At 42.5% G+C, this 20,640-nt stretch overlaps 1 protein-coding gene across 2 annotated transcripts in view; it reads left to right on the plus strand.

The window, feature by feature from the left end:
• Positions 1-20,640, plus strand: part of LNX1 (ligand of numb-protein X 1) — a 126,634-nt gene that overhangs the window by 21,113 nt on the left and 84,881 nt on the right. For both annotated transcript variants that reach the window (XM_053404416.1, XM_053404419.1), the window contains exon 2: positions 11,926-12,086. The gene's annotated coding sequence lies outside the window, so the exon portion shown is untranslated. The remainder of the gene's footprint in view (positions 1-11,925; positions 12,087-20,640) is intronic.

The raw sequence follows: 20,640 nt of genomic DNA on the forward strand, positions 1-20,640 counted from the left end.
TTGACCAGGTTACAGCAACGATTAATAAGTTGACAGACCAAGTTGCTCAAAACACACAGGCGATAGGAAATTTTGAAAAGACTATATCAGAGAACCGAAAATTAGCTGAGGACGCAAACACGAAAGCAGACCAAAACAAAAAAAGGATTGAGGAATTAAGAGGGGAAGTAAGACCACTGAGTAGACAGGTCACTGAACAACAGGCCTATCTGTCTATGGCGGAGCTGAAAAACCGGGAAAGTAATCTTAGGATTAGAAATATTCCAGAACTAGAAAAGGAAGATTTGGCTGACTTTTTGACTGCAGAAATATCCAAGTTCTGGGGTTTGGCAGAAGAGAAAGACTTCAAAATCGTCACCGCTTTTAGATTGGGAAGAGTGGCCAAGAAAGATAAACCAAGGGATTGCTTGATCATATTGAGATACAAGCAAGAAAAAGACAACATACTTGGCCTACATTTTAAAAACCCATTGGTGATACAGGGAAAGACAGCAGAAATCTTCAGAGACATACCAAAACAATTGTTGGACTTAAGAACTACATACAAGGATCTGGCAAGATTATTAAGAAACAACACAATCCCTTACAGGTGGGAATTCCCCCAAGGATTATCTTTTAATTTGAAAGGGAAGAAGGTGAGAATCAGAACAGCAGAAGAGCAAGAAAAATTCCTAAACGATCACGGGGAGGACCTTCGAAAAGGGACAGCAGGTACCTGGCCACCCCCCACGCCTGGTACAAAAGATCCACCTCCAGACATAGACGAGAAGGGAGACAACCCCATCGGCTAACAAGTTGATCCAGGATGTCTCTGCAGCTTTTTAGTTGGAATATCCATGGGGCAAATTCCCCTGAAAAAAGGAAAAGGATTTTTCACATTTTGAGGAAAGAACAACTAGACGTCATTTGTCTCCAGGAAACCCATGTGACTAGGCTCCACAGAAGAGTGCTAATAAACAAGCGACTAGGCCAAGAATTTATTTCATCAGCTAAAGAAAAGAAAAGGGGAGTCGTGATATATGCAAAGGAGAGCCTAGCACCAAAATTTGTGTTCAAAGATGAACAAGGAAGAATTTTGGCGATCGAAATACAATCACAAGGAGAAAAATTTTTGATAATTGGAATTTATGCACCAAATGAGGGGAAATCTGAATTTTATGGGAAGCTGCATGGGACAATGCTGGACCATATGGACTATAATAACATCATTCTGATGGGAGATATGAATGGGGTTGTCTCCACACACATGGATAAGTCACAAAATCAAAATGTGACTAAAGATGGCAGACTACCAAAGACTTTTTTTGAACTCACAGACAATATGGACTTGATTGATATCTGGAGGACAAAGAACCCCCTAGGTAGAGAGGGAACATTCTTTTCTGAGGCCCACCTATCCTGGACAAGAATCGACCAAATCTGGATATCTAGAGGACTGGCACCCAAGACCAAAAAAGTAGAGATCTGCCCTAAAACTTGCTCCGACCATAACCCCTTGAAAATGGACTTGAGACTTACACCAGCTGGATCCTTCAGATGGAGAATGAATGATGCATTGTTTAGAGACCAGGAGATAGTGAAGAAGGCCCAAAAGACGATGAAAGACTACTTTGAACTAAATTTGAACACTTCGGTGGAAAAAAAAACAATCTGGGACGCAAGCAAAGCTGTTATGAGAGGGTTTCTGATACAGCAGAATTCTATTAAGAAAAAACTCTGGAACGGTAAAAAGGACAAGATCTTGGAAAGGATAAAAGACGGAGAGAAAAAGTTGAGACTAAATCCAAAATCAAAAGAAGTTTTGAGAGAAATAAAATTCCATCAAGCACAATATGCAAAACTGATAAATCAAGAAGTTGAATGGAAAATCAAACAGATGAAACAAAGATCATTTGAATCGGCAAATAAATGTGGGAAGCTGCTATCATGGCAGCTGAAAAAGAGACAAAAACTGAACTTTGTTACCAATCTAGAGGTTGAAGGAGAATGTATTCAGAAACCAGAGGAAATTAGAAAGTGTTTCCAGAGATATTTTAAAAAATTGTTTTCCCAAGGACCCCAAGTGGAGACTGAAATAAATAAATTTTTAAAAAGCTATGGCCTACAAAAACTAACACAAGACAAACAAACTGACCTGAATTATAAAATAACCCAACAGGAAATCGAAAATGCCATTCAGAACATGCAACTAGGCAAATCCCCGGGCCCAGATGGACTTACCTCCAAATACTATAAGATATTGAAGGAATACCTGACTCAGCCATTGATGGAGGTATGTAATCAAATTATGGAAGGGAAGGGGGCACCAGAATCGTGGAAAGAGGCATTCATCACTTTGATACCAAAATTGGAATCTGAAAAGACTCAACTTAAGAACTACCGTCCCATCTCACTCCTAAACGTGGATTACAAGATTTTTGCTGACATTTTGGCAAATAGATTGAAAAAAGTCTTAAATGGAGTTATTCATAAAGACCAAGCAGGCTTTCTCCCTGGCAGGCATTTGTCAGATAATACTAGGAACATTGTTGACGTTCTGGAACTTCTACAGACAAATTTGAATACAAAAGCAGTTTTGATATTTATAGACGCGGAGAAGGCCTTTGACAATATATCTTGGAAATTTATGAAGAAGAATTTGGAAGGGATGGGAGTGGGAAGGGCGTTCCAAAATGGCATAGATGCAATATATTCAGAACAAAAGGCTAAATTGATAGTAAACAATGTGGTGACAGAAGAGTTTAAAATTGAAAAAGGAACACGACAGGGGTGCCCCCTATCACCCTTGCTATTTATTTCTGTCCTTGAGGTTTTGCTAAATTTGATCAGGAAGGATCAGCAGGTGGAAGGAATACAGGTCGGAGGAAAACAATATAAACTGAAGGCCTTTGCAGATGACTTGGTTTTGACATTACAGGAGCCGGTGTCCAGCACAAAAAGAGTATTGGAATTAATTTCTGAGTTTGGTCGGGTGGCGGGATTCAAGTTAAACAAACAAAAAACTAAGGTTTTGGCAAAAAACTTGACACCTTTAGAAATAGATGGGTTTCAGAAGGAAACAGAACTAAACGTTGTTAATAAAGTGAAATACCTGGGGGTCAACTTGACTGGGAAAAATTTGAATCTGTTTAAAGATAATTATGAAAAATGTTGGTCTGAAATTAAAAAGGATCTAGAAATCTGGTCAAGATTGAAACTTTCCTTGTTGGGAAGAATTGTAGCAGTAAAGATGAATGTATTGCCAAAAATGCTGTTTCTGTTCCAGACCCTACAGATCGTGGACAGAGTGGAATGTTTTGGAAAGTGGCAGAGGGACATTATGAAGTTTGTCTGGCAGGGCAAAAAGCCCCGAATAAAATTTAAAATATTAACAGATGCAAAGGAAAGAGGGGGTTTTGCCCTGCCGGACTTAAGGTTGTATTATGAAGCTGCATCCCTCTGCTGGCTGAAAGATTGGTTTTTGCTAGAAAACACTGATGTCCTAGATCTGGAAGGGTTCAACAATGCTTTTGGGTGGCATGCATATTTGTGGTACGACAAGGTAAAGTCTCATAAGTTGTTTAAAAACCATATTGTAAGGAAATCTCTGTTTTCTGTCTGGACTAAATACAAGGACTTATTTGAAAACAAGACTCCGAGGTGGTTATCACCGATGGAGGCTAAAGCCACAAAAATACTTAATATGGGGGGTGGCTGGGCAAAATACTGTGAAATAATAGAAAGAGTGGGTGACACTTGGAGGTTGCAGAGCTTTGAAAAATTGAAAGGGAAGGTGCGAGACTGGTTTCACTATGCCCAAATTTTAGAGATCTTTAAAAAAGATAAAAAAATTGGTTTCCAGGTGGAAAAATCAAAATTAGAACTAGAATTACTTGAACCTAAGACGAAAGTGCTTTCAAGAATGTACAACTTGCTGCTTAAATGGAATACTCAAGATGAGACAGTCAAATCAGCCATGATAAAATGGGCACAAGATATTGGATACAACATTATGTTTGAGGACTGGGAAAGGTTATGGACCACCGGTATGAAATTTACGGCATGTAGTGCCTTAAAGGAAAATATTATGAAAATGATGTACAGGTGGTACATGACCCCAGTCAAACTTGCAAAGATATACCATTTGTCTGATAATAAATGTTGGAAATGTAAGGAGGCTGAAGGAACTTTTTACCACCTCTGGTGGACATGCCCGAGGGTGAAGGCCTTCTGGGAAATGATTTATAACGAGTTGAAAAAGGTATTTAAGTATACCTTTCAGAAGAAACCAGAGGCCTTCCTCTTGGGCATTGTGGGCCAGAGGATACCTAAGAAAGACAGAACCTTCTTTCTATATGCAACGACTGCAGCAAGAATTCTCATAGCTAAATACTGGAAGGCACAGGAGCTACCCACACTGGAAGAATGGCACACACAACTGATGGACTATATGCAACTAGCCGAAATGACTGGCAGAATCCGAGACCTGGGAGAAGAGGCTGCGGAAGAGGATTGGAAAAAATTTAAGGACTATTTACAAAAACATTATAAGATATATGAATGTTAAAAATTTGCTAAGGTTTGAGGTAAATATGCTTCAGTATTGAAATTCGGAGTTGATAGAAACAAAGTTAATGATTGAGAAAAGTTTTAATTTCAGAGTGAATAATTAGATGAAAATACAAAAACACAGGAAACAAGGTATTAATTTGCTGTTTATATTTATTATAAAGAATGCAGGGATGGAGGAGATGGGGAAGTCCAGTGGATGATGAAAAAAAAAAAAAAAAGACTTCGAAAAATGAATTTCTTCTTGTTTAATTTCTTTTTCTTTCTGTAAAACCGCTTTTGTTGTGTTATTGATGATGGATTTAGATTCTGGAAAAAAGCAATAAAAAAATTTATAAAAAAAAAAAAGAAATTATTGTGGCTGTGAGGAGGTAAATAACCTTTTCCTGATCTTCTAATAATACTGTTGTTTTCATGTAACCAAGAAACAATGAGGGTCCAATGGCAAAATTTAACACATTTATTTATTTATTTATTTATTTAATAAAATTTATCCACAACTTAAAGTAAGAAACTTCAAAGTTGTTTTCCCCACATGTTCGAGAATGGACTCTCATATTTATTAATCCTTGGTTGTATAAAATACACACACCCATAATTTACTGACATTGCATGACATTTCTAATAGGAATATTTATCTCTGACGTATAAGATTCCATGAAATATGGGTGCAGTAAATTTCCCTTTCTTTTCACTAGGAAAATGGGATGTGGAGCATTACCGCCCTCAGTCCGCTTCTTGTCCATACTATGTTATTTCTATCTGTGCTGCAGGAAAAGCATATTGGGAATCAGGACTGGTCTATGGTGCTGACTTGAGTACATGCCTAAGCACCCTTCTGATTTTGCCCAATACAGAATAATTGTCATGGACGACCAGGGTCTAGAATTCTCTGTCTTCTATTGGCAGTTGTGGTATTGTGTATAAATTCAATTCTTAATAAAGCAAGCTTAGGGAGTCTACAGTGTTGAAGAAGAAACTTTAGCAAGTGTTTGCAATTTCCTCCCCACCCCCCAAACTTATTATTTGGGCTGAAAACAAAGCAGAAGAAAAATCAGCCCAAAAGAAATAGCTTTATTTGGTGAAATGTGCCTTTGATCTCTGTGGGTTGCTGCTTTCTTCTTTTTCTTCAGCTGCTTCGTGGGGTTTCAAAACCTTACGTTCTCCAGCTGTGAATGTGTATTTTATCATACCAAGAACCTATAGTGCGATTCATGGGTTACTATAGCTAATCTCTGGAAACACTCTCGCTTTTAAGATTTAATAGGTTGTGTTTTTCTAATCGGAGGGGAAACACAGTTCCAAGACTGATACCACTGTGTCTTAAAATCATATTCATAGTTATGACCTATTCCTCCTCTCCCTTCTGCACACTAATTGGCTGAACAGCCTTGGACCCAAGTCCGGCTGGCTGCCATAATTCTTACAGGAAGCCTCCAGGCTACCTCACTGCAAGGCCAAGTTTAAATTTGCCTATATCTTGAGGGGGAAAGTACCATTGTTAGCTGATAATTCACTGCATTCTGAGTTGCAGAAATTTTGAAACAGGCTCTTTTTACTTCAGGAAATTGCTGGCAATGATCTGAAAACAGAGCCATTGATTGTTTGGCGCCTCTGCTGGGCAGCATAGTTGGTTATTCCAACTCTGTTTCACAGCATAAAATCACACCTTAGCCACAGTGTTAATGAGCTATATAATATGTTCATTTAGTTGGGTGTAAGTCTCACTGTCCATAGTAATGAACTGGGTGATTCAATGAGAGGCCTGTGGGCCGTAGGTGGCCCTCGAGGCCTTTTTTAGTAGCCATTGGCAACATTTGACATTGTACTGCATTCCCCAAACTGGGTAAGCAAGGTACTGGGCTTTGGGAAGGAGGCATGAGGGCTCTGGCAGGGTCCTAGATTCCTCTTGCTTCCTTCCCAAAGCCAAGTTAGTGCTTTCCCAGCTTTGGGAAGGAAGTAGGAGGGCTCTAGGACCCTGTGTCCTGAACCCTTGGCCTACCAGGCAGCAAATCAGTATGTTAAGCCCCCAGTTGAGGATCAATCCACTTGTCAAAAGTCCAAACAGAAGCACAGTCCTGCAGAGATTCAGGAGCATCCAAACTGAGGCCCATCAACGTGGGCAGTTGAGCAGACACAGCACCTCAGCTGTGCTTCCCTTTTGTTCCTTGCATGCTGATTGCAGCACCTGGGCTGGATGAGGCATGTGGGCCTCACCTGTTCCAAGCCAACTCCAGCTGAGGAATCACACCCCTCCTCCCAGAGCTAGCAAGCCCCACCTGGTCAGCTAAGGAGCTGGGCTGTGGGTCCTTGCCCGCCTCAGCTTCCTGGAGCACCTCTCCTGCTGTTGCCTGTGCCTCAGAGCTCACCATGTTTGGGGAGACAGACTCTGGCTCTGGAGATGGGTCCTGCTGCTCTGGTTCCGGTGTACTGACCCCCATCCCTTCATCATCCTCCATCACCCTGTGAGTACCAACCTCTCCTTCCCCATCCCTAGCTTGCCCCTCACCAGTTTTCTCTGCCTCATCCCCATTGTCCTGCCAGTTCACGACACCCTGCCAGAGCCTTGTGCCTCCTTCTCACAGCCCCTGTCTGGCCAGCTCTGGGAAGGCAGAGCGAGGGCTGGGTGGCACCCCACCACCACCACCACACAACAAGGCAGTGTGCAACCCGCAAGTTCTGTGTTGAAGTACTCTTGTAGTCCACTTGGTATGAAAAGTTGGACAGCCCTAGTAAAGAATATAGGACTCTGCTGTAGGCTAGCCCATTGGTCCACCTAGTTCTCCAGAGTTTCAAACAGAGGTCTTTGCCAGCCCTACCTGGGGATGCTAGGGATTGAGTCTGGGATCTCCTGCATGCCAAGCACACATTCTCCCTCTCATTTAGCAGGATTTATAGCTCAGAAAAATTGCAGGCTCGAGCTGTAATTCTTTCAAGGACTGCAGTCTTTCTCTGAGAGGAGGTGATCCTCCAGGTCCTAAGGCCAATTCATACCTTGTGGAGATTGAGTGTGGAGCAATCTTCTTTTGCAAGAACGTTATTACACATTGCATGTAGAAGGTTGCTTCCTTGCTCCCCACATTAACTCAACCCCACTGTTAAAATCTGCCACCCAAAGAAGCTCTGGTTCAGGTGATGCATTTTAATATGGAGAGCAGAACAGGCAGATAAGAAGTCTATATTGTGGCCACTGCAGATTTGAAATCTGGTCAACTCAGGGTAGAAGAAGGATCCTTTTTGTAGATGGCAGGTGGGGAGCAGGAAGCAAATGAGTCGGGGAAAGAAGTAAATATCCAATTTTGGACCTCCCAGGTCCTTCATTGGGGAGCTTCTATTACAAGTTCAATATTTTGTTAATACTGTTTCCTCTTTTCTTCTACTGGCAGGTCTGAAATATTTTGGATATTTCTTCTTTTCCTGCCCCTTTGCTTCCTGGTCCCTCTTTCCCCATTTGCCTGGGGTTTCCCCCTTCTTGCTGTACCTTTTTCGTAGAAAAAGGATTGGAACTCGGTGCAGGTTGCATTTCTAACAGGAATGCAAGAGCCATGAAATCCTAGATTTTGCTTGAAAACAGCATGTGAACATCAGTTCTCCTCTCTTTTGCCAGCTCCTGGCCATACATACTCCTATTTTCATTTCCTCTTTTCTTCCAGTTTCCCCCCTCTCTCCATTCCACCCATCTGCTGCTTTCTAAAGGCTCTCCTTTCCTCTTTGCTACTTTTAATCTTCCTGTCCAAGGACCTTCTTCCTGTCATGCCCCACCCCTCTCTAACAATCGGTCAGTCTGAGCCACTTCATCACAATGACAAAAATACTTCAATTCATGAAATAATTTCTATTTCAACACTTTTGGATTACTTCTATTTTCAACTTTTTTTGTGCTGCATCTACTAGCCTTCATTTTGCTGTCTGTGTTTTACTGAATGTACTGGAAGAATAAATGATGGTGCAAACCCAGTGTGGCGGGGTAAATTTGTACCACACTGCAGTTTTAAAGTATACGGATCTTTATCAGCAGTACATCTCATCAAATTCAGATGGAACATGCCATTATTTGTTATGAGAGCAAACCATTCTGTGGTAAGCCACACAAGGATGTGTTAAAGACCTGCAGAAATGCAGGCAGTAAACTCCTAAATCGTGGGGCATAATTTCAGCAACAGGGCCCTTGTCCGTTTTGAGACCAGCATACAATGTTGCTCTCCTTTCAGTCAAACAGGCTGCCTCTCAGTTTGGAGATTAAAAAGCGCAACACCCAGATTTAGCATTTTTTTCAATCATAAGCATCAAGCAGCCTTTAATGAATCCAATGTAGCAATGCAGTTTGTCTGTTTAATAACATAGCACCAGACACTTAGTTCTCAGTAATCAAACTGGGTGGCTGTAGAGACAGACTGCTTGGGAGACAGTGGAAAGGAGGAAATACCACAGGCTCTCTGACTGCAGTTCAACACTCAAACATGTTTTTAGTTAACCCTAGTAGATGAATATAGGGATGTCCTAAGTAAAAGTGGATGGGACGCGGGTGGTGCTGTGGTCTAAACCACAGAGCCAGGGCTTGCCGATCAGAAGGTCGGCGGTTCGAATCCCCGTGATGGAGTGAGCTCCCGTTGCTCGGTCCCTGCTCCTGCCCACCTAGCAGTTCGAAAGCATGTCAAAGTGCAAGTAGATAAATAGGTACCGCTCCAACGGGAAGGTAAACAGCGTTTCCTTGCACTGCTCTGGTTCGCCAGAAGCGGCTTAGTCATGCAGGCCACATGACCTGGAAGCTGTATGCCGGCTCCCTCGGCTAATAAAGTGAGATGAGTGCCGCAACCCCAGAGTCGTCCGTGACTGGACCTAATGGTCAGGGGTCCCTTTACCTTTAAGTAAAAGTGGGCCATTATGGGATCAAACCTTCTGTAAATCTGGGACTGTCCCTGGAAAATAAGGACACTTCGAGGGTCTGATATTGAAATAAGGCTTTGTGTTTTTATTTAAAGAGACTAAAAGCACAAGCACAAAAGAGACAGCAGGTTTCGTTACAGCAGTATGCGGAGGCTTTTCAAATTAATACAAAATCCAATCAATATGGGTGTGTCCAACTCTGGACTAGCAAAGCTGATAATGAAAAGAGCAATATCCTCTGCGCATACAGAGGTACAATTACTTTCTGCAGTGAGCCAGCCACTCCCAGGATTTGATGCGTCCCAAGTTCCACATTGTATGGAACTAGTTTGCGTTGCACATGGTACAATGACTCACCTACTTCTGTGTTCTGCATTGTTTGACCTTTTAGCCTCACTTTGTAGAAAACTTTTCTTCTTTCTTTTTACGTTCAGGGTATACACCTGCCCACTGAGGTGAGTATTTCGTACATCTGGTAGAGTGGCCCTTGAAAGCTTAGGCCACGAGAATTTCCTTTCTAATGTGCCAACAGACACTTGATTGTTTTTAGTCCAACAGGCCAGGTCAGCCGTCCCTTCTGGAAATCTTCAAAAGTGGCTTCTTTTGCTTTGGAAAGAAACTGCACTTCCCAACGATCAGTAAGGCAGTTGGAAGGGTTGTCTTGTTTGTGATTCACATAGTTGGTGGACCAGTATTTCCTCCCGCAGCAAGTTGCCTTTCAGAACAAAAGAGGGATTTTTGTTTCAGTAAAGTGCCAATTGTGTGAAACCTGCTCAAAAGCTGCTCTGCTTCTTCCACACTCAAAATTCTGGCACGTTCTCTGCTGGCACCTCTCTACAGCAGATTTGTTTTTCTTTGTGTTAACTCAGATTGCATGTTCATATCTATCTTTTCCGTACAGCAGAAATGTTACGGCTGCTGGGCGGTGTTGTAAACAAAATCTGCCCTTTTCCCCTTATGGGGTATCCAAGAGCGCATATAGAGTTCTTACATGGGTTCCCTATTGGTAGGAGAAAATAACAGAAGCAAACCAGAGAATCTTTATTGATCTGTTGCAACAGGGTGCTCCCCTCACATGCAGGAAAGGATGAGGACCCAGAAACAAGGTGTGCCTGCCCTTATATAGACATTTTAAATTCCCTGCCCTGGAGCTCAAGACCACCCCTCCATACATCATACATACATCACAGAAGGGGTGTAACCCAAGACCACCCCTCACAAATGGTGATTACTAAATTCCTGTAACAAGGAAGGTTTTTTTTCACCTCCTTCCTCCTTGCAGAGAAACATTTGGTCAGCTTGGGAGTCAAAATGGTTTCAGGACTGTCTTCCTGTGCTGCTTCAGACATGTGGTTTATATATTTATGTACGTGTTTGCTTGGTACATTTATGAACATTTAATATATATCTAAGACCTTAAAATTCTTATTACAAACATCCTTGGTTAAGGTGGTGGCTTGCTAATCGTTAGGGCGGGGTTGGCTGACATTCCCTTAGTGGCAGCCAATGTCTGAGGACGTTTTATTTAATGGCCGTTCTATGTGCCGGCTGGGATCTGAAATCAGTTTTCTGTTAGTGAGTGGGTGTAGCAGAAGTGAAGGCAGTTTGAATTTGGACACAGAGGCCCCTTTTGTATGTCATGGTAAACCATTGTTATTGCCTTACTGTGGGGTAGCCAATATGGTTCAGATGTTATTAGACAACAACTCCCATCAACCCCAATTTGGGGTTGTTTGTTTGTTTTTACTTAACTCTTCTTGTACGCAGGGGAATCAAAACATGGTTCATTTTTTCTCAAGCAAACCACAATAATTAAGCCAAGAACAAACGAGAACAAAAGATTGTGGCTTGTTGGAAGTAAAATAAAACACAAACCCAAGTTTGGACATAAGAGCCTGCCAGAAATGGTGGTTTGTTTCCCCTGCACAATACCAGGGAGGAGCAAAGTAGCAAAGATTGGTGCAACATTTAACTATGGTTTATTATGATGCTCAAACAAGGCCGGAGGCAGTATTTAAACAAAATGATAAATAGTGTGGTTGATTGTGAGCCTCAGGCTCACACTCCCCCCCCCCCACTTTCTTCTTCTCCTGTGTCAAAACTGGGAGCAATTTTGTAGCTTTCGCTTCTGTTTTTAACTGAGTTCAGTATTATGTCCAAACCTGTGGTTAGTCTTAATTATGATTTACTAAATCTGTAGCATATTTTCATAATAATTTGCTACCGAAGGATAAAAGGTGAGAGCAAAAGAGACATGAGCATCCTAAAAGGAAGGAAATCTTACTGCCCATGACATGACTGTTATCTGAACTTCGTATGCAGGCAGGCACATGTAGTTTACTTGTTTCTGGGTAGATGACAGGTTGGGTGCGGCTCACTGTTGCTTTAAATCTCTCAGGTGCACACAGCAAAGTTTGTCTTTCCAGCCGTCTGTGATGTCATGCATTTCCTTGTGTGGGCCAGCCAATTAAAAAAGTTTTCTTCCTGCAGGTATCAGATTGGGAGCTCAAATGCCTTGTTGTTGAACGCCTTGTCGTCGGGCTAGACATCTGTTGAAGAAGGCTGCTCCCTTTTCTTTTCTTCTGGTCGGGATGTACCTTATGACCCTGCAAATGAATTGAAAATCTAGTTGCATACACTGGTAACGAAAGGTGAGTTGAGTTACGCTGTTTTGCTCTAAACTTTCATTCTCGCTTACGGGCTCCAGGCTATTATTAAAGAAGCAAATCCTAACCTGTCAGAGGAACTAATTGTAGGGAACAAATATTTGCATGCTTTTAAAAGTGCCGGATAATGTGCTTGCTTTTATCGTTTTGAAGTGAAATTTCTGCTTCAGTCTTCCACTGTGGCTTTTATTGTGAGAAAGGCCTCCATGAGGTTGCTTGTAACATTGTGTTGGAAGGTTTAATTCACCGAAGCTGCAAACCTGTGCATACTGACGGGAGAGTAAGTCCCATTGATTTACAGTCAGGTAAAAATGCAGAGTCATACTATAAGGAGACGGCAATCTTCACATTGATTACTCTGTAAAACAACATACTTGAGAAGCGTTTTAAGGATTGCAGTTTAAATGCTGCTGGATTATAGTTTCTGTATGGATTATTTTAAATCCCTCATTTCCCCCCCTAAATGCTAATTAAACAACATCCTTCTTAACATCAGTTGTAATTGCTTTGTTTTATATCCCTTGGCTGGCAAACCCCCAGGGTTATATGGTGAAATCTCACCAGATTTCTCACTGAAACCTCTCTCACAAAATCTCCTGTGGTAAAAGTCTTCCCTTATTTAGTTTCTTGTTACTGCTGACATGTTTGGCTTTGTAAAAAAAGGACAAGGATGGACCTGTCCCAGCACAGAATTTGCCCCAGATTGCAAAGGAGTAGCCTGCATAAAAATCTGTAACGCTCTGTGTGTGTTTTCAGAAGTCAGTCCTGCTGTGTTCAATGAGGTCTACATGTTTAGGTTAACAGCTGATGGAAGCTATTTGCTGTTTGGTTTCGAACACAGGTTTATGTGGTGTGCTGGATACAGCCAGCTGATGTTCTAGTGTAATCAAAGCAGCTTTTAACTCTGCACACCCTGTGACCCAGGAAGCTGAATGCAGCCATATATGGTGGCCTGACAGGGTCACAATTTATCTCCTGTTTTTGTTGGTTGCCTGGGATTGCAGGGACAAAAGGTCTGGGCAGAAAAGAACTTGGAGATGCACCTGGAGGCACCAAAACATGCCAGTTGATGGATTCTGTGCAGTTTGGTAGAGCATGACTTGTGCAGCAAAATAGATCTGAGAAGTTAGGATTTGTTACGGGATTGTGTAAGGCGTTTGCAGATACTTTATGTACATGAGGTGTACATAACTCTGCCCTTTCCCAAAATTAGAAATGGGCAAATCTTTTCATGTTCCTATACTCGTAAGAAGCACTTTAAGAATTTGTTTTGTCAGACATAGTACATTCAAATACAGTGCATGCATTTGTTTTCTAAAGACTCCAATTTAATGGGGGGCGGGGAGGAATCAGTACTAAGGATTAATGTTTATACAGTCGTATCTTGGAAGCCGAACGGAAGCCGTTCCGGAAGTTGGTTCGGCAATCAAGGCATGGATTCCAATTGGTTGCAGGAGCTTCAGGCATGCAATCGGACATTCGGCTTCCAAAGAATGTTCACAAGCTGGAACACTCACTTCCGGGTTTGCGGCGTTTGGGAGCCAAAACGTTTGACTCACAAGGTGTTTGACTTCCGAGGTATGACTGTGGTAAGAAGCACAACTTTATGGGATTTTCCTGTTAATTCTTGTGGGGCTTCATAGACCCCCTTACTCCTGCACTCTTCCTTTCAACTTGAGACACAGTGTGGTATTATGGTGGTTATGTCAGATTAGGACCTGGGAGACTAGAGTTCAAATCCCCACTTGACCAGGATACTCACTGGGGGACCTCGGCCAGTCCCTGCCTCTCAGCCTAACCAACCTCTCAGGGTTGTTGTGTGGATCACATGATGAGGGGGAGAACACCACCTTGACGTCCTTTGGAGAAAAAGGCGGGATTTAAATGCAGTCAATCAATATCAACTTAAATGGAAGTAGGCATAATAAGGATAATAATAAAGTAATGGCAACTGGCTAACCTCTTACACAGGCATAGGCAAACTCGGCCCTCCCAATGTTTTGGGACTACCACTCCCATCATCCCTAGCTAACAGGACCAGTGGTCAGAGATGATGGGAATTGTAGTCCCAAAATATCTGGAGGGCCAAGTTTGCCTATGCCTGCTGTTACCAGTTGCATCAGCATCCAAGTAACTATTGAGTTATTCAATGAGTTTTCATCATGTTGAACTATGTAATGGTATTAGGCAGACATTATTTCACACTCCCCCTCCCTTCATTTTAAGTGAGACCTAATTAACTTGGAAGTCCTTTTAACAAATAACATAAATCTATAAAATACAGTGGGCATGGGTGGGTGCAGTGCTTTAGCACCACTGAGCAATGGACCCCTTTACTATAAGGGAATGCATTAGGGTGGCCAAACCTGCAAAAAGAGAAGATGCATTGGCAAGAAGGAGAATGAAAGACGACAGAGGTGCACACAAAATTTGCATATGCTAAATAATTAATTTAAACAAAAGTGCAATACTTCTCACAATAGTGGGGAAGACTGCAACCAGATGAGCTGTGTACCAGCTCAGGCTGCTGTCGCCCGTGCTAACTATAGATAGACGCCATCAAGGTGTGTACTCTTCCTCGTTTTTTGATCTTGGACTTGACAGTTCTTGAAACGGAGGACCGTCCCCAGTAAAACAGAACATACAACCATTGCATAGGATATAGCAAAGTGTGTGTTACATATCTGTATATCCCTTTGGGGTTAGTTCTGACTGAAATGTATAGGAGGGTTAAGGAAGTGTTTTAAAATCATTCAGTATTTTTTAGTGATGCACCTAAGTTGTTTTTTTTTTTTAAAAAACAACACACCTTCCACCAACATAAATCCAACAGCATGTCTGTCAGATAGCATTCTCTTATCCTGTGAAACAAGCCCTACTTGTAGTTTCTGGTGCCAGTTTATTTTGCTCTTAGGTTTGTTCTTCCAGTGTCTTTTGTGCTTTCTGGAGTGTTTTTCTGGACTTCTGGGTCTGGGCGTTAACGGCTGCAGGCCTTTATTAGATATATAGCCCTGAGCTGAGAAAAGGAATGTTCCTGGCTCTGAATACTGCATGTCTATTGGAGAAGAAAATGGATATGCTATGTGAGAACTCAGCAAAAGGTTCCAGTGGCTCCCAATAGAATAGCTTTTTTGGTGAGAAATGCATATAAAATGCACAGGCAGGATAAGAGATTTGATGCACTCTATTGGCTTGGAAAATGTATTGTTGTGCAGAATGTAACATCACCTAATAAATCAAGGATCTTTTTTTCCCATGTAAGAAAGAAATTAAATAAACTTTCCAAACTGACTAGCATTCACGCCACTTGTGCATGTCCAGTTTGACACTTCGAATGTCCAGTTTGAAGTGAAATTCCCCAAATACATATTTTTAAAAGAAAACTCCGACATTCAGCCACATCAAGAAAAGTGCAACTTTTGTGTGAAAGAACACATATAACTTTGTTTTCAGTATTTTAAAGGAGAATAGCTCTTTACTGGTCCATCTAGCCTTGATGTGTTTTATAGATGTAGCCTTATGAATAGCCAATGCCTGCTTCTTGGGATATCTGTATACAGTGCTTTTTTTCTGGGGGGGATGCAGGGGGAGGCATACCCCTAAACATTTTGTGAATCTATGTTTGGCCTCATTGAAGGGCAGCATTTCAATATGAGTAGGAAAATGAGAGTACCCCTAAACATTTTTTAAGAAAAAAAGCACTGTATACCTGAAGGAGCGTCTCCACCCCTATCGTTCAGCCCGGACACTGAGGTCCAGCTCTGAGGGCCTTCTGGCGGTTCCCTCACTGTGAAAAGTGAAGTTACAGTGAACCAGGCAGAGGGCCGCCTTAGTAATTGCTCTTGCCCTGTGGAACGCCCTCCCATCAGATATCAAGGAGATAAATAATTGACCTTCCGTAGATATCTGAAGGCAGTCCTGTATCGGGACTCTTTTAATGTGTGATATTCATATTGGGACTGGTGTTGTTGTTAATGTGTGATATTCTGTTGTTGTTGTTGTTGTGTTTTTATATATCCTGTTGGAAGCTACCCAGAGCTATTGGGGCAACCCAGTCAGATGGGCTGGGTACAAAAAGCAAAGTATTAATTAATTAATTAATTAATTAATTAATTATATAAACCAATCATCCATGCAACAAGCAGTGTCCACATTTTGAACTCATTAGACAGGTAAAATGAAATTAGACACATGTCCGGCCATTTATTCAAACCATGGGAAGAAAACAATTCATACATACAGAGCCAGGGTCTGACTGATGAGAATTCTCAAGTCACCCTGCAGTCAACCCTCAAGGATAGGTGTTTGCTTGATCTCGGTGCTTAGAGAGGAGGAGCTGCTGTTGCCCTGTAGACTTTTGTTTTCACACTAGGTTAATTTCTCCTGGCAATTGAGAAGAGAGGGAAATTAACTGAGCCAAGCTTTCCTCGAGTGACAGATGATTGTAGGGCACCCTCGGAATTCCAAACAGGCAGAGTTTGACAACCTCTGACATTGTGAGCGTAAAATGTAGCCAAATTTTAAGAGTTGGGCTATATATAGGAGTAATTGGGTGGAAATTGCTCAGGAAAAAAGGTTTTAAAAAATTGCTCAGAACAGCCTCCATGACTCGGGACTGTTGCATATGACAGACAAAACACACACACAATGGGCATTGGCATGTGGGTTGTTCCCATTGTGTCAAGAGTCTTTCATCCCACTTCAAGATGTTAAATGGCAGTGACTGGTTGTGGGCTGACACAAAGCTGTTTACATAAATGGAATTGGTCTACTTAGCTACTTGCTCTCCATGTGTACAAGGCATATTCATGTGTCAGTTTGTAATGTGTCACCCACTTAGACCTCTAGTTTTCAAGCTCAGGTATGGAGTACTCTCAGGTAGCTCAGGCATTAGTCAGTGGCTATGTGAGGACAATCCTGTCATGGCAGCCACCCATCCTGCAAACCTATTTGCAGACTTTCTTCACATTACTCCTCCCCACAATGTTCCACATGTTCCCACTCATCGTGCAAGCCAACCAGCGTGCATTGTTTTCTGACACTGGTTGTGATATCATGTAAATATATCTTTATCCATCCAAGCCCTTGCCTCTCCTTCCCCCGCCAGTCTTTCTGTTTATTATAATCAGACTTGGCTGAAGTATTGAAATTCTCTGTGCAGTGTGTGCATGTGTAAGCCTGTGCGAGACGGTGCTATCCATATCCGACGCCACCAGCGCCATCTTGGATTCTCTGCCATGTGACCTAAGTATGAGGATATCTGAAGTGGTGAGAGCAGATACCATCTTTGGTTGGCACAGGAACACTTGATATGCCCTGTGCTTGTGCATATGAAATGTAGCTGTGGTGAAATGGTTGGCTTGACGAAAGCCAATAGGAAAGCAGAAATACCGAGCATAGTTTGGTGGAATAAAGACTGTATGATTCAATCTGTTTCTAGAGTAGCTAAGGGATGGCAGGAGGTGAGTTTTCCATGCAGAAGAAGAAGAAGAGGAGAAGAGTTCAGATTTGATATCCCGCTTTATCACTACCCTAAGGAGTCTCTAAGCGGCTAACATTCTCCTTTCCCTTCCTCCCCCACAACAAACACTCTGTGAGGTGAGTGGGGCTGAGAGACTTCAGAGAAGCGTGACTGGCCCAAGGTCACCCAGCAGCTGCATGTGGAGAAGCGGAGGCGCGAACCCGGTTCCCCAGATTACGAGACTACTGCTCTTAACCACTACACCACACTGGCTTTGGATTCTTTCTCTATGCAGGGCTAGGAAAACCTAAACCTAAAAAGTCAGTGCACAAGAAAGAGAATAGGGAACTAGATGGGACAGTGGTCTGACTCAGTATCAGGCAGTTTCCTATGTTCCTGTGTTCCTAAACAGGCTTCAGTTCTAGCACAAGACTCATTCAGGAATATGTGATTATGGGCAAGTCATCCAAACACACTCCGTGTCATCTAACCAGTGAGATGAGTTCATGCGTGGAAGCATGAGGCTTCTTTTAATAACGTCCGAATACTTGGAAGCCCCGTAGATTAAAGGAACCGCATGAGCACGCAGCATAATTAAAACATAATATGCTAAGTACCGTAGAGTTAATGCACCTAGTTAACTATCACGTGTGCTGAAATTATGTAACTGAGCTATTTGAATACTATCTTACTAGTGTTCTGCGGTATGTCTCAAAATTGCCTGCAGCTTCTTGGTTGATAACCCACTGGACTTGTTGGACAAGAGTTGGCCTTAAAGCTAAGCGGCAAGTGCAAGAAAATCTTTAGAAAGTGAACCGCAGTTGCAGTCCTTGGATGGAATCCAACACTCTGCGATTGGACTTTGGCTCACACAGTGATTCAGCTTTCGCACCACCCCTTGCAGCTACTTGCACCCTTCAAAACAATCTGCTCTGGAAGGGCCCCCAGTCCCCCAGAGCAGATTTTGAGGTGCAAAGAGGATTGTGAGACAGAGGAAGGTGGAAGAGCAGAAGTTTGTTCTGCTAGGGTACAGACAATGTTGGATACAACCCCTGGGACCTGTGAGTGGCCCTGGAACGTCTTATAAGGAAAGGTGGTGCATGTACTTTAGAAATAAAATGAAGAAATGTGCATGCATCTGAAAAACACATGCACATGAGCAAGTGGGAGGGGCTGAAACGCAATGTGCATTTACATGGGAACAGGTCCTGTTAAACTTGCTGTTGGATAAACATGCATCAGGCTGCGGGTTCCAAAGGGTGTAAGATAAAATGCAGTATTTTAAAGGAAGGAGGGTTTTAGGGTTATATGTGTGCATGGGACTCAGGTGGTGCTGTGGTCTAAACCACTGAACTTCTTGGGCTTGCCAATCAGAAAGTCAACGGTTTGAATCCATACTATATGGTGGTGAGCTCCCATTGCTCTGTCCCAGCTTCTGCCAACCTAGCAGTTCGAAAGCATACCAGTGCAAGTAGATAAATAGGTACCGCTGTGGTGGGAAGGTAAATGGTGTTTCCGTGCGCTCCAGCACTCAACACGGTCCTCTGTGCGCCAGAAGCGGTTTTGTCATGCTGGCCACATGACCTGGAAAGCTGTCTGTGGACAAACGCCAGCTCCCTCGCCCTGAAAGCAAGATGAGCACCACAACCCCATAGTCGCCTTTGACTGGACTTAACCGTCCAGGGGTCCTTTACCTTTTGTTACGTATCTGAGATCCCTGCATTGCAGGAGGTTGGACCACATGGTCTTTGGGGTCCCTTCCAGCTCTACAATTCTATGATCTGCTGTGCCATAGTGACATCATCACATCAGGCCAGCTTGGGACTCTTACAAGCACAGCTGTTGTCTGAGAGGCATTGTTGCAGGAATAAGGCTGTATTTGGCCGTTAAGGGAAAGCTTCTCCATTTGCTCTACCCCTCACAACCTTGGCAGAGTTGCTGGCTGAGAGGAGCAGCTGCCTGAGGATTTACTCCTGCTTTCTTTGGCATCGGGGGTGGGTGCATTTGGGAGGCATGAGACTTTAAAAAAAAAAGAGGTCTAAAATATCTGTAAACTGCATTTTATCACTTGGCCACCTTGGGGACATTTCTGGTCGAAAGGCATAGTAATAAACTCAAACTGTCTGCTTTCCTCCCTTTTGGTTTGGGAAGTTGCATGATTGAGGCATGGCAAAGAAAACTCTCAGGTTCGCTGAGGTTCCCTGGGCTCTGGCATATGGCAGTGGTGACATGTACAGTGGTACCTCAGGTTACAGATGCTTCAGGTTACAGACTCCGCTAACCCAGAAATAGTACCTCGGGTTAAGAACTTTGCTTCAGCATGAGAACAGAAATCGTGCGGCAGCAGCGGCAGGCCCCATTAGCTAAAGTGGTACCTCAGGTTAAGAACAGTTTCAGGTTGAGAATGAACCTCCGGAATGAATTAAGTACTTAACCTGAGGTACCACTGTATTTAATTGTTTAGCAAGATTTATAAGCAGCTCAATCACAAAATATCTCTGAGCTATTTGTAGAACATGGTATGAAATATTTGTTACAATAAACTTTAACAACAGTAGATAGGATAAAAAATACAGACGATGTCGACAGTTTAAAAATCAAACACACATAATAAAATTATGTGTCTGGTTGTGTAGACACCAAATTGAGGCACCAAATTTACCCTGGACCCACTATGGAGTGCAATTGTATTATTTTTCAGACATCCAGGGGACACCCAGGAATTACTCACTCTGCTCCAAATTAATTCCAGAGAGAACTTGGACAGGTCAATCAATCATTAACTCAACTGCAACTATTAGGATCCGACACAGATGCTACCGTACAAGCAGGGACGTGAGCATTTCCACCCTCGCCCCCTCAAGATTTGCGGTTTGTTTAGCCTGGCTATCCAAATCAAATTAACTGAAAGGCCTCAATTATCAATTTAACGTCTGGGGAATAACTCCGTTTTTATTGTACTTGAGTTCCAGGAATCTCAGGCACACTGTATGGGAAGCCAGCTGGCTTCTCTATATAAACTGAGCCAGCTGAAGATGAAAATAAAACTGCTTCTGGCTACACTTTGCCAAACTAAAA

Source organism: Podarcis raffonei, chromosome 9 (assembly GCF_027172205.1).
Source record: "Podarcis raffonei isolate rPodRaf1 chromosome 9, rPodRaf1.pri, whole genome shotgun sequence".
NCBI lineage: Eukaryota > Metazoa > Chordata > Lepidosauria > Squamata > Lacertidae > Podarcis > Podarcis raffonei.